The 13,281-nt window shown below is 43.0% G+C and overlaps 1 pseudogene; it reads right to left on the reverse strand.

Annotated features, from left to right (window-relative positions):
* The window catches only part of LOC115152704 (inactive tyrosine-protein kinase 7-like), a 47,944-nt pseudogene that overhangs the window by 6,294 nt on the left and 28,369 nt on the right, over positions 1–13,281 (reverse strand).

Genomic DNA, 13,281 nt, shown 5'->3' on the forward strand with positions numbered 1-13,281 from the left:
GAAAGGAAGGAGAGGAGGGTTGAGGAAGCAGAATCAGGAGATTGGTTGGAGAAGGTTTGAGCAGAGGGAAGAGATGATAGGATGGAAGAGGAGAGTGGAGCAGGAGAGAGAGAGAGCGAAGGTTGCGACAGCGCAATACCATCTGAGTAGGGGCAGAGTGTGTAGTGTTGGAGGAGAGCGAGAGGGAAAAGGATACAAGGTAGTGGTCGGAGACTTGGAGGGGAGTTGCAGTGAGATTAGTAGAAGAACAGCATCTAGTAAAGATGAGGTCAAGCGTATTGCCTGCCTTGTGAGTAGGGGGGGAAGGTGAGAGGGTGAGGTCAAAAGAGGAGAGGACTGGAAAGAAGGAGGCAGATAGAAATGAGTCAAAGGAGGTTAAAGTCGTAGGGAGGTTAAAGTCACTCAGAACTGTGAGGGGTGAGCCATCCTCAGGAAAGGAACTTATCAAGGCGTCAAGCTCATTGATGAACTCTCCAAGGGAACCTGGAGGGCGATAAATGATAAGGATGTTAAGCTTGAATGGGCTAGTGACTGTGACAGCATGGAATTCAAATGAGGAGATAGACAGATGGGTCAGGGGAGAAAGAGAGAATGTCCACTTGGGAGAGATGAGGATTCCAGAGCCACCACCCCGCTGACCAGATGCTCTCGGGGTATGCGAGAACACGTGGTCAGACGAGGAGAGAGCAGTAGGAGTAGCAGTGTTTTCTGTGGTAATCCATGTTTCCGTCAGCGCCAAGAAGTCGAGGGACTGGAGGGTAGCATAGGCTGAGATGAACTCTGCCTTGTTGGCCGCAGACCGGCAGTTCCAGAGGCTGCCGGAGACCTGGAACTCCACGTGGGTCGTGCGCGCTGGGACCACCACGTTAGAGTGGCAGCGGCCACGCGGTGTGAGGCATTTGTGTGGCCTGTGCAGAGAGGAGAGAACAGGGATAGACAGACACATAGTTGAAAGGCTACAGGAGAGGCTACGCTAATGTAAAGGAGACTGGAATGAAAATTAACTAACCAACTGGGGAAGCGAGAGCGCAAGGCCTCCCTCACTAACCATTCACTGAATACATGTTAAAACCAGGAATAAGTAAGGGCTTGAGTAACACAGCAACATACAGTTGAAGTGGGAAGTTTACATACACCTTAGCCAAATACATTTAAACTCAGTTTTTCACAATTCCTGACATTTAATCCTAGTAAAAATTCCCTGTCAGGATCACCACTTTATTTTAAGAACGTGAAATGTCAGAATAATAGTAGAGAGTGATTTATTTCAGCTTTTATTTCTTTCATCACATTCCCAGTGGTTCAGAAGTTTAGATACACTCAATTAGTATTTGGTAGCGTTGCCTTCAAATTGTTTAACTTCAAAACGTTTCAGGTAGCCTTCCAAAAGCTTCCCACAATAAGTTGGGTGAATTTTAGCCCATTCCTCCTGATAGAGCTGGTGTAACTGAGTCAGGTTTGTAGGCCTCCTTGCTCGCATACGCTTTTTCAGTTCTGCCCACAAATTTCCTACAGGATTGAGGTCAGGGCTTTGTGATGGCCACTCCAATACCTTGACTTTGTTGTCCTTAAGCCATTTTGCCACAACTTTGGAAGTGTGCTTGGGGTCATTGTCCATTTGGAAGACCCATTTGCGACCAAGTTTTAACTTCCCAACTGATGTCTTGAGATGTTGCTTCAATATGTCCACATAGTTTTCCTCCTCATGATGACATCTATTTTGTGAAGTGCACCAGTCCCTCCTGCAGCAAAGCACCCCCACAACATGATGCTGCCACCCCCGTGCTTCATGGTTGGAATTGTGTTCTTCGGCTTGCAAGCCTCCTCCTTTTTCCTCCAAACAAAACGATGGTCATTATGGCCAAACAGTTCTATTTTAGTTTCATCAGACCAGAGGACATTTCTCTGCAGTTGCAAACCATAGTTTGGCTTTTTTTGGCGGTTTTGGAGCAGTGGCTTCTTCCTTGCTGAGCGGCCTTTCAGGTTATGTCGATATAGGACTCATTTTACTGTGGATATAGATACTTTTGTACCCATTTCCTCCAGCATCTTCACAAGGTCCTTTGCTGTTGTTCTGGGATTGATTTGCACTTTTCGCACCAAAGTACGTTCATCTCTAGGAGACAGAACGCGTCTCCTTCCTGAGCGGTATGACGGCTGCGTGGTCCCATGGTGTTTATACTTGCATACTATTGTTTGTACAGATGAACGTGGTACCTTCAGGCGTTTGGAAATTGCTCCCAAGGATGAACCAGACTTGTGGTCTACAATTTTTTTTTTCTGACTTCTTTGGATTTTCCCATGATGTCAAGCACAGGGGCACTGAATTTGAAGGTAGGCCTTGAAATACATCCACAGGTACACCTCCAATTTACTCAAATGATGTCAATTAGCCTATCAGAAGCTTCTAAAGCCATGACATAATTATCTGGAATTTTCCAAGGTGTTTAAAGGCACAGTCAACTTAGTGTATGTAACTTCTGACCCACTGGAATTGTGATACAGTGAGTTATAAGTGAAATCATCTGTCTGTAAACAATTGTTTGAAAACAATTACTTGTGTCATGCAAAGTACATGTCCTAACCGACTTGCCAAAACTATAGTTTGTTAACAAGAAATTTGTGGAGTGGTTGAAAAACGAGTTTTAATGACTCCAACCTATGTAAACTTCCGACTTCAACTGTAGATGGTGCTAAACACTTATCCCACGGGACACCAGTACAAAAAAGTATGCACTCACTACTGTAAGTCACTCTGGATAAGAACATCTGCTAAATGACTAAAATGAGAAATAGAAGAAAAAAATATTTACAACATGCACTGTGTAATCAGACAGTCCACCAAGTAGTTTTTTTAAACGTTTAAGCAAAAAGTGCAGCTAGGTGCAATAAACCCACATATCACACATGGCATTGCAGTAGGCCTATTCTGAAGCTAGCTTAGATGATTTAAGGCAGAAATTACTGTTGTATCGCACCAAGAGGACATGCCCTACATGAGCATCAGACATCCTGTTTTGCTGAGGAGTAAACAGGTTTGCACCCCCAAGCTGAAAAGACACTCAACTGGGGCACTGGAGGGCAGTGTAGTGTTGTACTTCAGTTATGAACTATGGGGAACGATTTCAAGGAGTCCAAAGACTTGTCTTTGTCTTGGAGGTACTTCCTCACCTCATCCTCTGCAGTGCCACCGGCCCTTGTTGTTGCACCTCCGAACAGAAAAATTCTTATGACGACTCAGACTCGTTCTGTGCTCCCTCAACCTCTTCGGCGTGTATGTTCTCCATGGAAGCTGCTTCTTGAACTAATGTGCTCCGCATCTCCACTCTCTTTCCAGGGTTGATGGATGCCTATGATGATTTGTTTGTCTAGAAATACTCATAAAAATATATATATTTGAGTTCTGATTGAATAATACAGGCCTTTATTTGGGTTGAAAAAAACAACTGAACAGTAGGAAAACTGCAGTGTGGCTTTATTGATTTGGGTAACATGTTAATCTGAAACCATAGCTAGCAACAACCCTGACAGTATCTTATGTTGAGTTAGAGCGCAGCTAGTGTTCAACATTTATTTTTGTTTTTACTTTTGATTTAGCTAGCCAGCGAGGCTATTTAGCATAGTTTCTCACCCAACTATCTACAACTGATTTTATCTTAGTTAAAATACTTAATTAGCAAAATTGTTAGAAAGATAAATTAGCATACTTGCTATGCTAACTACAGTAGCTAGCAACCGACAGGGCAACTTTAAGTGAGCAGCATACCCCATAGTGTGGGAGAGTTGCCAAGCAAATTAGCAAACTAAACAGGCTAGCTAGAAATCTAACTAGCTAGCTAGTACTCTCTGACCTATGCTGGAACATTGGTAACATTGTGAAAACAACCTGTCTGCCTCTAGAGCAGTTAAGCAAGCTAACGCGCCACACCTGCCAATTGTCATCCTTACCTCCAAGTGTTTCTTCAGGTTCAAAGTCAAGTCTCTGGATGTCGACAGCAGCTTTACAGTGGGCAAACAGTGAACTGTTACATTCCTGCCCTTTTCATCTTTGAACACAAATTGTTATTTGAAGCACCATCCAAAAACATGCGCTGTGCTGGCACGCCATACCCTTTTCTTTTGTGACCGTGTATGTTGCTCAGGCAGGAAGATCAAGTAGTACTTTTTCAGTTAATGACTGACGTTAATATAAGAGGTCATTAAGAAAAAACTGGCAATTGTTTCATGGACTTTTTTCTGCAAACATCCCTTCTAAATTTGAAAGTAATTATCTACTTTTTAATAAAAGTATCGGTAATCTGATTACAATATTTGTGCTGGTCATGCAACAGATTACATGTAACCCGTTACTACCCAATACCTGTGTGTGTGCTCATTCTCGCTTGTGTATGTGTCTGCATCTGTGCTCGCTCACTTGTGTGTACTGTGTCTTTACCAGCTCACTCTGATAAACCTAACCCTGGAAGAGAATGTTGGCCTAACTGCTAACACTACTACTTAAAACTAAAGACAAACTTGGTAAATAGAGGTGAAATTATGTAAGTAAATGAAAATGTGTTCAAGTGTTTACTCCAGCAATTGCTTTACAGCGTACGGCTGTACTTGACGCTCTCAATTACGACTTACTCCTCAAACAGGTGTAACTACCTTACCCATTGTAGTGATTGTGTGTAGGTCTGCCCTGGGGAAGTGAAGCTCGTCATTGGTACTGCTATGGCGTTTCTCTGCTACCGCCACCTCTTCCTGGATCTCAGCTGTGGTGTGGCTATTCTGCCCTTGAATTGTGTTCCCATGCAAAACTAAACAGATAGCTAACAACTAAGTCTTCAATAAAACTCCCAAGGCGTGACTTTTCTTGAATGAATATATTGAAAACGCTTATGTTGTGAAACTGCAAAATACAGAAAATATACTTCAATATTCAATTCAACATATTGTAGCTGTACATTATACATTTCAAGTTAAAGTTGCATAAATACAAAGCACGTGCCAAGGTACCATGTATCTGGCATGACGCCAAACCATATAGCTAATTGTTACTCATGGTAATTGGCTAACTCCTTTCATTACTCTAATAATGTACAACCATCTCTGTTGAACAACAAAGCATATTACACTAGAAACAGTAACTACAGTATTGTATATTTTACAATTCGTTTGCATGACGCACGAGCAAAGTAATACAGCTGACGGCATACATGAAAGGCAAGGCAATGTGTGAGTAAATGCAACCAACATTGATATGTAAGCAATTCTATCAATAACAAGATTATCATCACTAGCTAAATGCTTGAATCGAACTTACAAATATTTTGAGGCTGAAGCGTGACAAGAGAACGGCACTGAAAGACCTGCACCGTAGCGTTGTTTTTAGCTGCTTCTCAGCGTCTCTTCCTGTTTCGTTACAGTCGAAGTACCATAAAGCTCCACTAGGGGGCGAATAACACCATGGAACACATTGAAAATCCCGCTTAACCACTGTAATAAAATGATCTGTTACCTTCTAACAGGATGGCAGCACAGTGGCCATTCTGCTGCACAGCTCTTCCTGGTGGACAGCAACCACATTACACAATTTGCATGTTTGAGATTGACTATATTGCAGTCGACTGCACAAAATCACTGATCTACAAATCACCTTGCATCCCAAATAATTACTCATTATGTGATCAAGATGAGCGATTCTGCACCTCGCCTTGGCCAAAATGATCCCCTGAAACACTGTGTCATGTGATTTGAAATCCACAAGAACTAAGCATAGTAAAAAGTGCACAGTAACGTGGGCAGATATTGCCCACTACAAATTAAACATACTCAAGCCTTTATGATTGGAAACATGATAATATTTTGAAATCAGAGTAAAGTTCGTTGAGTGCACAACCCCCACTTTAAGAGCTGAGCACTTTAGGGGCAAAACTGAGATTAGTGTTGGGTTGTACAGATGAGAGGGAACAAGTGGAGACATTATACGTGGATTAACTTCACAAACAAATGCTTTTAGTTTTTAAAGAGAGCACCCCAGTTTATTTTCCTTAATCTTTAAGACTCACCAAATTACAAGACTATGTAACACTCAAAACCCAGGTATGTATGTGACTATTGCATTTTCCTTGCAATGCTCTTGGTAGCCACAAGGTGGTGGCATGTCAACTGGATGAGTGAGTACAAAATGTTCAACATAGGGGCAGAGTTTGATGTAGGTAGGAGCATTCAGACACACAGACTAATAAATAAATGTTTATTCTGTGACTCACACGGACACAACTACTTGCCAGACACGTAGCATACACAAGATGATAGCAAATATTGCATTTACTCAGAAACCCACTGTCAATCGACGCTCCCTTTCTCCCTATCTCCCTATCCATACTATTAAACTTGAATGCAAGCACGTACACATCCACCCACCCGCATGCTCCCACACACACACCTACCTACCTACCCACCCACCCAGCACCATGTTACCCAACACACTCCACACCTACCAACCTCCCCACTTAATTGGCATCTTAATTGGGGAGGAGGGGCTCATGGTAATGGCTGGAGTGGAATAGGTGGAATGGTATCAAAAACACATGGAAGCCATGTGTTTGTGTTTAATGCCATACCATTTTCTCCGTTCCAGACATTATTATGAGCAGTCCTCCCCTCAGCAGCCTCCACTACCCCACACACACAGCCATCCTCCCAAATCACTGTTAAGACACTCCATCTCAGGCTCCTCTCCCTGCTGGCCCTTCTGCAGTCTCTTGGCGTTGCATTTCTTCTTGCAGTAGAACATGAGGCCCAGCACCACAATGATGTAGGCCACGGCTGCCCCCACAGACAGACTTATAGTCTGGATCATCTTATAGGGTGCCTTCTCCTCGTGGTCCACCAATGTCTGCACTGGTTTCTCTGACAAAAACCGAGGAAAGAGGACATAGGGTTATTTATTCATGTAGGTTGATGAGAGCAATTCCCTTTGTTAAACATAGTTATTTGTGTTAAAGCTGACGTGATAGTTCATCAGATGTTACTTTTATTTATCCATGTAGGTTATTGAGAATACATTCCCATAAACAATAACGGCCTGTTTTACTGTAACAGAGCAGGTTGTTTGTTAAGTTTGTCAGATTTTTCAGAATCTCAAAATTGGTCAAATGGCAAGATGAGTTCATGACTTATGCCATCTGTTGTGTAGATCCAGCTATATGCCTTAATCCCAAATGAAAGACAAAGATAGTCTAATTTCTTCAATATCATTTTAAATAATGCTCTTTTCCAGTCATTTGGGATTGAGATGTCATATACACAACAGATGACATGAGACATGGTTGGACAGATCTCAGCTTGGAATGTTTTTTAATCAGGTACCCACTGCTTGAGAAAATAGTGTTGTGTGTCCATCCAAGCAAAATTGAATACACAGCATATGGTTCAATCAAGTTCAGAACTGTTAGTTATGAACTTTCTTTTCTTTACTGTCTTTGTTCGGCAAACTGGCCCAGAAAAAAAATATCCAAAGATTTCACACACATCATCGATTCATAACCAGAGCTTTAAAAACTAGAACAAAATGCTAAATGAATTGTCTCTCCTACAATAAACTACTTCTGCAAACTAAATTGTTTGCTTACCTTAACTCCTCAAAGGGAGAGGTTTGGATAATAAAATACCCTTATCAACCTATTTTAAGCTACAAGCCAAGCACAAGAAGGCGTCACAGTGTGAGAGAGCGGGTTGATTAAATCTAGGGTCTGTCCAGTCCATGTCACCTCACTGATGGCCCTGGCATCACAGGTTATTAGAATGCTCAGATGGCTGAGTGGTTAATTACAGTCCTCATCCAGTCTTCGTGATTACTGCACGCACGCACACACACACAGTAACATGGTGTTGGTGGCATCCCGTTTCAGCCGTGTGTTTGTTTGTGTGCGTGTGAGGGAGAGAGACTCACCCACTACATACAGTCGTGGGCAAAAGTTTTGAGAATGACACAAATAATTATTGCCACAAAGTTTGCTGCTTCAGTATCTTTAGATATTTTTGTCAGATGTTACTATGGAATACTGAAGTATAATTACAAGCATTTCATAAGTGTCAAAGGCTTTTATTGACAATTACATGAAGTTGATGCAAAGAGTCAATATATGCAGTTTTGACCCTTCTTTTACAAGACCTCTGCAATCCGCCCTGGCATGCTGTCAATTAACTTCTGGGCCACATCCTGACGGATGGCAGCCCATTCTTGCATAATCAATGCTTGGAGTTTGTCAGAATTTGTTGTTTTTTGTTTGTCCACCTGCCTTTTGAGGATTGACCACAAGTTCTCAATGGGATTAAGGTCTGCGGAAGTCTTCGCCTCACTGTGCATGCAGATGCACTCACACCTGCCTGCTGCCATTCCTGAGCAAGCTCTGTACTGGTGGTGCCCCGATCCCGCAGCTGAATCAACTTTAGGAGACTGTCCTGGCGCTTACTGGACTTTCTTGGGCGCCCTGAAGCCTTCTTCACAACAATTGAACCGCTCTCCTTGAAGTTCTTGATGATCCAATAAATGTTTGATTTAGGTGCAATCTTACTGGCAGCAATATCCTTGCCTGTGAAGCCCTTTTTGTGCAAAGCAATGATGACAGCACGTGTTTCCTTCCAGGTAACCATGGTTGACAGGGGAAGAACAATGATTCCAAGCACCACCCTCCTTTTGAAGCTTCCAGTCTGTTATTCAAACTCAATCAGCATGGCAGAGTGATCTCCAGCCTTGTCCTCGTCAACACTCACACCTGTGTTAACGAGAGAATCACCGACATGATGTCAGCTGGTCCTTTTGTGGCAGGGCTGAAATGCAGTGGAAATGTTTTTGGGGGGAGTTTCAGGTCATTTGCATGGCAAAGAGGGAATTTGCAATTAATTGCAATTCATCTGATCACTCTTCATAACATTCTGGAGTATATGCAAATTGCCATCATACAAACTGAGGCAGCAGACTTTGTGAAAATTAATATTTGTGTCATTCTCAAAACTTTTGGCCATGACTGTAGAGCTGTGCCACGACGTCACTGATGCTGCAGCTGTTTCCGGCAGTGCAGGTGTACTTGGCTGTGTCGTCCGTGGTGACATCAGTTATCACCATAGAGTCATTGGGCATTATCTGGAACCTGAGAAAGAGAGAGAGAGTGGGGGATAGAAAGAGAGGGAGTGAGATAGAAAGAGAGAGATAAAAATAGTGATAGAGAGAGAAAGAAATTGTGAAATAAAGTTACACAGTATGATGAGGCTTTATCCCTTGTTCCATTGATTGCCTCCTTCCAATACACAAGAATGGCCTTGAAAATATGCCTGAGGTGAGTGGCTTGGACTTATTCACATGCTCCACATCAAGTGACTTCTTCACTGTTGATTGATTGATTCCTGAAAGCTATCTATCATGGAACATTATTCTCCAGTTCACTGCAGTATCTGTATCGTAAATAGTATCCAAGAATAAATTACATTCTAGTAATTTAGCAGATGCACTTAGTCGCCCAGTGTGCAGTGTCTCTCCTCACGTTGTGCAATACACTTTTCAGCTCTGGATCGTCATTTGTTCATGTTTCAGTCAACAAGTTGAAGAAAATGCTGTTTTTGTGATTACACTTTTTATAGATTTTCCAAAACATACACAAAAACACATTGTGGTGCAATGCAATCCAGTCCTTTTTATTCCCAGCACCACAAAGGGAAAAAATGTTGTTGTGTGTTGTTATTGTCTCTACAAGACTGTGTGTAAAGCCTTACCTTCTCCTGCTGGTGTCCAGCACTTTGTCCTTGACCATCCACTGGATGTGGGGCTCAGGGTCTGCTGTGGCCTGGCAGTGTAGGATGGCTCTGTGGCCCTGGTACACTGTGGTGTTCTCTGGCTCCAGCTTGAAGGTGATATACACTACACACGCACGCACGCACGCACGCACACACACCATTAAAATCCAGACGGAAAATATTTACACAAGAAGCACCTTATATCACACACTTCTTGTGTAAATATTTTCCTTATGGATTTTAATGATTTGTATGTACACTGAATACAGTACTGTCTGCAAACTCCTCCAGAGTCAAATAATGGAGTTTCGCTGAGCAACTATCTTTATTATGGCCAGATGAGACCAAAATGGAGCTCTTTGGCATCAACTCAACTCGCCGTGTTTGGAGGAGGAGGAATGCTGCCTATGACCCCAAGAACACCATCCCCACTGTCAAACATGGAGGTGGAAACATTATGCTTTGGGGGTGTTTTTCTGCTAAGGGGACAGGACAACTTCACCGCATCAAAGGGGCGATGGACGGGGCCATGTACCGTCAAATCTTGGGTGAGAACCTCCTTCCCTCAGCCAGGGCATTGAAAATGGGTCGTGGATGGGTATTCCAGCATGACAACGACCCAAAACACACGGCCAAGGCAACAAAGGAGTGGCTCAAGAAGAAGCACATTAAGGTCCTGGAGTGGCCTAGCCAGTCTCCAGACCTTTATCCCATAGAAAATCTGTGGAGGGAGCTGAAGGTTCGAGTTGCCAAACGTCAGCCTTGAAACCTTGATGACTTGTTTACCAGGGGGCAGGGTTACCGACGTTAAGGCTAATCTAAAGACGGTGCTGGCTAAAGCTAAAACTGGCGAGTGTAGAGAGTATAGAGATATTGTTATCCACGTCGGCACCAACGATGTTAGGATGAAACAGTCAGAGGTCACCAAGCGCAATATAGCTTCAGCGTGTAAATCAGCTAGAAAGATGTGTCGGCATCGAGTAATTGTCTCTGGCCCCCTCCCAGTTAGGGGGAGTGATGAGCTCTACAGCAGAGTCTCACAACTCAATCGCTGGATGAAAACTGTTTTCTGCCCCTCCCAAAAGATAGAATTTGTAGATAACTGGCCCTCTTTCTGGGATTCACCCACAAACAGGACCAAGCCTGGCCTGCTGAGGAGTGACGGACTCCATCCTAGCTGGAGGGGTGCTCTCATCTTATCTACGAACATAGACAGGGCTCTAACTCCTCTAGCTCCACAATGAAATAGGGTGCAGGCCAGGCAACAGGCTGTTAGCCAGCCTGCCAGCTTAGTGGAGTCTGCCACTAGCACAGTTAGCGTAGTCAGCTCAGCTTTCCCCATTGAGACCGTGTCTGTGCCTCGATCTTGGTTGGGCAAAATTAAAAATGGCGGTGTTCGCTTCAGTAATCTTACTAGTATAAAGACCTCCTCCATTCCTGCCATTATTGAAAGAGATTGTGATACTTCACATCTCAAAATTGGGTTACTTAATGTTAGATCCCTCACTTCCAAGGCAGTTATAGTCAATGAACTAATCACTGATCATAATCTTGATGTGATTGGTCTGACTGAAACATGGCTTAAGCCTGATGAATTTACTGTGTTAAATGAGGCCTCACCCCCTGGTTACACTAGTGACCAAACCCCCCGTGCATCCGGCAAAGGCGGAGGTGTTGCTAACATTTACGATAGCAAATTTCAATTTACAAAAAAAAAAACAATGACGTTTTCGTCTTTTGAGCTTCTAGTCATGAAATCTATGCAGCCTACTCAATCACTTTTTATAGCTACTGTTTACAGGCCTCCTGGGCCATATGCAGTGTTCCTTCCTGAGTTCCCATCGGATCTTGTAGTCATAGCAGATAATATTCTAATTTTTGGTGACTTTAACATTCACATGGAAAAGTCCACAGACCCACTCCAAAAGGCTTTCGGAGCCATCATCGACTCAGTGGGTTTTGTCCAACATGTCTCTGGACCTACTCACTGCCACAGTCATACTCTGGACCTAGTTTTGTCCCATGGAATAAATGTTGTGGATCTTAATGTTTTTCCTCATAATCCTGGATTATCGGACCACCATTTTATTGCGTTTACAATTGCAACAAATAATCTGCTCAGACCCCAACCAAGGAAGATTAAAAGTCGTGCTATAAATTCTCAGACAACCCAAAGATTCCTTGATGCCCTTCCAGACTCCCTCTGCCTACCCAAGGACGTCAGAGGACAAGAATCAGTTAACCACCTAACCGAGGAACTCAATTCAACCTTGCGCAATACCCTAGATGCAGTTGCACCCCTAAAAATTAAAAACATATGTCATAAGAAACTAGCTCCCTGGTATACAGAAAATACACGAGCTCTGAAGCAAGCTTCCAGAAAATTGGAACGGAAATGGCGCCACACTAAACTGGAAGTCTTCCGACTAGCTTGGAAAGACAGTACCGTGCAGTATCGAAGAGCCCTCACTGCTGCACGATCATCCTATTTTTCCAACTTAATTGAGGAAAATAAGAACAATCCGAAATTTCTTTTTGACACTGTCGCAAAGCTAACTAAAAAGCAGCATTCGCAAATGGAGGATGGCTTTCACTTCAGCAGTAATAAATGTATGAACTTTTTTGAGGAAAAGATCATGATCATTAGAAAGCAAATTACGGACTCATCTTTAAATCTGGGTATTCCTCCAGGGCTTCATTGTCCAGAGTCTGCACAACTCTGCCAGGACCTTGGCTCAAGGGAGATACTAAAGTGTTTTAGTACTATATCTCTTGACACAATGATGAAAATAATCATGGCCTCCAAACCCTCAAGCTGCATACTGGACCCTTTTCCAACTAAACTACTGAAAGAGCTGCTTCCTGTGCTTGGCCCTCCTATGTTGAACATAATAAACGGCTCTCTATCCACCGGATGTGTACCAAGCTCACTAAAAGTGGCAGTAATAAAGCCTCTCTTGAAAAAGCCGAATCTTGACCCAGAAAATATAAAAAACTATCGGCCTATATCGAATCTTCCATTCCTCTCAAAAATTTTAGAAAAAGTTGTTGCGCAGCAACTCACTGCATTCCTGAAGACAAACAATGTATACGAAACGCTTCAGTCTGGTTTTAGACCCCATCATAGCACTGAGACTGCACTTGTGAAGGTGGTAAATGACCTTTTAATGACGTCAGACCGAGGCTCTGCATCTGTCCTCGTGCTCCTAGATCTTAGTGCCGCTTTTGATACCATCGATCACCACATTCTTTTGGAGAGATTGGAAACCCAAATTGGTCTACATGGACAAGTTCTGGCCTGGTTTAGATCTTATCTGTCGGAAAGATATCAGTTTGTCTCTGTGAATGGTTCGTCCTCTGACAAATCAATTGTAAATTTCGGTGTTCCTCAAGGTTCCGTTCTAGGACCACTATTGTTTTCACTATATATTTTACCTCTTGGGGATGTCATTCGAAAACATAATGTTAAATTTCACTGCTATGCGGACGACACACAGCTGT

Source organism: Salmo trutta, chromosome 18, assembly GCF_901001165.1.
Source record: "Salmo trutta chromosome 18, fSalTru1.1, whole genome shotgun sequence".
In the NCBI taxonomy this organism is placed as follows: domain Eukaryota; kingdom Metazoa; phylum Chordata; class Actinopteri; order Salmoniformes; family Salmonidae; genus Salmo; species Salmo trutta.